Source organism: Myotis lucifugus, unplaced genomic scaffold, assembly GCF_000147115.1.
Source record: "Myotis lucifugus unplaced genomic scaffold, Myoluc2.0 scaffold_1072, whole genome shotgun sequence".
NCBI classification, from domain to species: Eukaryota; Metazoa; Chordata; class Mammalia; order Chiroptera; family Vespertilionidae; genus Myotis; species Myotis lucifugus.
The window spans coordinates 28,162-32,920 of record NW_005872120.1 but is presented as its reverse complement, the minus strand read 5'-3'; positions in this window follow the sequence as shown (position 1 = coordinate 32,920).

The following is a 4,759-nucleotide window of genomic DNA, read 5'->3' as shown; positions in this document are numbered from 1 at the left end:
CTCCTTTCCTCCCTCTCCCCCACCTCCCTCTCCCCCACCTCCCTCCCTCCCTCCCTCCCTCCCTCCCTCCTCCCTTCCTTGAGCAGGTATTTGTGGAATGCCTTCCATGGGTAGCAGACCTGAAAGTAAGGATAACCCAGGTTACCTGACTCGCTCCAAAGCCCCTCACCAAGAGCAAAGCCGACCTCCCCCTTCTGCAAAACTTCCGGAGCAGGCTCAGGAGAGAGGAGGCTGTGAGGTCAAAGGGCAGCGAGTGGGAATGCAGTCCTGGAGCCTGCACCTGCCTGGCCCCACACCAGCCACCAGCGCTGCCTCCTCCCCACGGGGGGCAGGACTGTGTCGGTACCAACCCCTCCACGCTGGGTGTGTCGTGCATGGTGCTTCTAGGGTGACGATCCCCCCTTTTTGGGGGTGCTTTCGGTCGTGCAGCAGAAACTGTACTTTTCTTTTTTAAAATATATTTTTATTGATTTCAGAGAGGAAGGGAGAGGGAGAGGGAGAGAGAGAGAGAGAAACATCAATGATGAGAGAGAATCATGGACTGGCTGCCTCCTGCGCGCCCCACACGGGGGGTCTAGCCCGGACCTCCTGGTTCATGGTCCACGTTTCTCACACTGGGGTGCCCAGTAGTGTGCTTCATGCAGAGAAGCAGCTGATACCCCCAGAGGCCTCCTGGGAGCAGAACGCCGGTTCTCAGGCACCAAACCCTGCCTAGTAGGCATGGACTCCTGGCCTCTCCGGCTCAGGGACAGCCCAGGGCTCCAGTCAGTGATGGTGACGGTGACGGCGACCCCTCCGCACGCGCTGCTGCGGCCTGGGGTGCTCGGCCCCGACGCGAGGGAAGAGACTTAGTCAAAACTCGGGCCACCTCTCGGTCTTGGACAAAGGCTCCCTTGTTCCTCTCCCCTCGGCTCCTCGTCACGTGACGCCTTGGGGTCCCCTCCCCTTCTCCGGGGTGAGGCCTGGCATACAGATCCGGAGGCCGGGGACACTCCCCGCTTTGGGAAGAGATGTGTGAATTCAGTGTGAGCGAGAACTTGCTTCTTCTTCGCTGGAACTTCTTAGTCATGACGAGGCTCTCCCTCTTTTAAAAAAATTTTTTTAAATAAATCCTTACCCAAGGATTTATGTATTGATCCTAGAGAGAGGAATGGAGAGAGAGAGAAGCATTGATGTGAGAGGGAAACATTGATCGGCTGCCTCCTGCACGCCCCCTACTGGGAATGGAGCCCCCAACCCGGGCCTGTGCCCTGACCCACAATCGGACTGTGACCTCCTGGTGCATGGGACGACGCTCAACCACTGAGCCACACGGGCTGGGCTACCGTGTTGTTTAGAAAATCATTAAACCTTCGTATTTCCCCTCTGGAACCACTAAGCTCGTTTCCCCAGACTTGTTCTATACCCCTGTACTATTTTTTCCCCAACAACACCCTGGTCGATTCAAAGGGCACACCATCTCCTTCCTATTTTGTGAATCGAGCCGCCCATCCGCTCACAGCGGGCTCTGGGTATAGGGTGCATGGGACGCTGCTTCCGGTGCCTGCTGTGGGAGGGGGCGCTGGCGGCGTTGCTAAGCGAGCTGAGTCACGCTTTACTGCCGCCCAGGGCCGGTGACTCACGCCCGGTACCTTTTCATTAGTAATCACAGACTAAGCGGGGACGCACGTGACTCAGCGCAGGCGGCTCTTTGACAAGAGTTGCCTTCCGGGGGGGAGGGGGGCGATAAAAAGTGGGGGGACTCTGCAGAACGGCGTTGATGAGAAGGGACAAGATTCAGTGTTGCTCGGGCAGGGCGATCATCGCGTACGACTTCAGTTCACCTCGGGAGGAACTGGGGGAATGAAAGCAGGATTTTATTGTTTATGGAGGCATTTCATTGAAAATGCATTACAGTGACACTCAGGGTGAAGTCAGCTCCCTTTCCAGCCTGTAGAGGCACATGTCCCGGTTGCGGGCTCCATCCCCAGTGTGGGTCGTGCAGGAGGCAGCCGATCCGCGATTCTCTCTCATCGTTGATGTTTCTCTCTCTCTCCCTCTCCCTGCCTCTCTCTCTAAAAATCAATAAAAACATAAAAAAGGTTTCCTGAACACTCCCCTCAGGTTGAGTTTTCTGTTCCTGCCACGAGAAACCCACCGGAGGGGCAGGCTCCGCAAACGCGTGGGGCGTCTCGGAGGGGGCGAGGCAGGAGCCGCGTTCCTGCGTTTCCGTTTTCGAGCTTCCCTCCTGCCTGGATGCTCTCTCCAAGCTGAGGGTGGATCCGACACCCGGGAGCCTGCGTCAGGCCGGGGAGGGCAGGGACCTGCCCGGTAACCGGGGCCTGGCTTCAGGCGGCAGCGCTGGGCATGGAGGCCACGGAGCGGTGGCCACGGGCGGGAAGCCTGGCTGGAGGGGGCGCCTGGTCCTGCCGTGGGACCTGGGCTGTGCCGGGCGGGTCCCCGGGGCAGGTGCTCTGCGGGGGGAGGTCTGGGTCGGCGAGGCGGAGCCCGGGATTGGGCAGAACACAGCTCAGGGGTCCGGGAGCTGCTGGGTGTTGGGAAAACCTGTAGCCCAGTAAGAGAATGGGGTCTGAGACACTGCCAGCTGGGCAGTGACTCTTCATGTGCTCTGAGCGGGAGTCCAACCGTGACCTCCGGGTTCACAGGCCGAGGCTCAACCACGGAGCCACACCGGCGGGCTGTGAGTCCCTTTGTCAGAGCACCCACCCCTGGCAGAAGCCTCCCCCTTCTTCCTCAGGTGGAAACACACCACCCAGGCCCACAGCTGCCATGGGCGGGGCCCTCGGGACTGGACGCATCTTCCGTCCCTCGAGGCCAAGGCCGGCCCCGCCCCCCGAAGGTCACGGCGGAGAGAAGGTTGTAGCTGAAGGAAACCAGGGCTCCGTGGGGAAGAGCGACAGCCAGCGTGGATTCGGCAAACCTGCTGCCTGTACGTTGGGGCTGAGTCGGTGTTTACGAAGCAGGGTCTTCGTCTCATTTCAGGACGTGAAGCTTTTCAGTTCACTTGAATATTCTGACTTCATCGTGAATTATAGATGCTGGTGTTCACGAGCCCTTTAAAACGCTCGGTGCTGCACGCAGCGGCAGGTCCCCGGCAGCGCTATTTGCTTACGTTCGCCTGGGAGATGGTAATGAAGACTTTGAAAGGAAGCGTGATTGAGGTTTAACGGACGTCGAAAGCTGGGCCAGCACGCCGTGCGCAGACCTGCTCGTTAGGCGGGATTGTGGCTGCTGCTGCGGAAGGGAAGTCTTTTTCCAAGTGTGCAGCCCTGGAGGCACCCACGCCTGGACCACTGAGTCATCCGCCCACGGGACTCGGTGCTCGCAGGGTCTCAATGATCTATAACAAACTTGCCTTTTGCTACCCAATGGCAGGATTCTCAAGGTACCTGCCCAGCCAGGCTGTGGCGGCTCCGTGGACCAAGAGGTCCTGGGTCCCATTCCCGGTCCGGGCACATGCCCCGGTTGCAGGCTCGATCCCCAGTAGGGGGCGTGCAAGAGGCAGCCCATCCATGATTCTCTCACATCATTGATGTTTCTATCTCCCCTTCCTCTCTGAAGTCAATATCTTTTAAACATCTGCCCATTGTGAAATGTAATGAACCAGAGGTGAGACGGTTGTGATTATCCGGGGAGCTTGCAAAGAGGGACTGCTCCCCGGGGGCCCTCGTCACTCCTGCCCGAGAGAGGACTTGCCTCCCGCCCGCCCGGCGCCTGGTCGGGCCCAGCCAGGTCCCCGTGGGAGAGTCAGAGGTGGGAGCCGGGCACTGGGAGCTGCAGGTAGCGCTGGACTCCGCCCCCAGGTGCTGCCCCGGGTCTGTACCAGGTGGGCCCAGCGAGGGACCCCAGGGCCCAGCGAGGGACCCCAGGGCCCAGCACCCCGGGGCCAGCTCTGCTCACACGGAACAGCAGGAGCAGAAAGACTCGCTTTGTTTCTGGAGGAAACAGGAAGGACAGAGCCGAGGGAGACCGCGTCTGAGCCCTCCTGGACACCGCCAGGTACCACAAGGCTTGGCGCTGCCACGGCCATCCTAGCGACGCGCCCGGGACCAGCTGAGAGGTGACACCTCTCAATACGCTGACCGCTCCTAAGGGGGTTCCGTGGGGCAGCAGGTGTCGTGGCTGGGCAAGGCAGAGGGATGTCCTCCGCCATCAGCGCGGACTCCTCCCGGGAACGCGCTTAAAAATGAAGTCCTTCCCGTGTCTAGGCCTCTTTTTCCTCCAGGAAAAATGAATGGCCGTAGACGACAGTGGCGGTCCCTTTAAAGCAGAGAGAAACCGGGAGGACCTGGCCCAGGGCAGGATTCGGGGGGCGGCGGCGGGGTGGTCTGAACTCGCAGGGACACTGTTTCTGCTTTCCTGGGCCGCGCTGTCCCCTCGCAAGCCTGTTGTCAGGAACAGAGTGTGTGAGCCGAGATCGCAGATCTAGTCAGTAGAATGCATGTTCCCTGAGGGCGGGCCGGGCCCTTGGAGGGACCGGGCGTCACCCGGCCTGGTGTCCAGCGGAGCCTTATGTTTTGGTGCAGAAGAAATCTCAGGCACACAGCAGCGTGGATCTTTGGAGCTGGGGGAAAAAAGATAAAATCACTGTCCGCTCCATGATGGTCATGGTGAGCTGCCGCGCTGGGCAGGGGTCCCTGGGAATTCTTCTTAAGCCGTGGCCAGAAGACACCCAGGCGGTCCGTGGGAAAGCCGGGCCCTCTGGTACTAGAGGCGAGAATGTTGGTCTTTCTTAGCCCCACGTCAGAAAGGTCGGGCC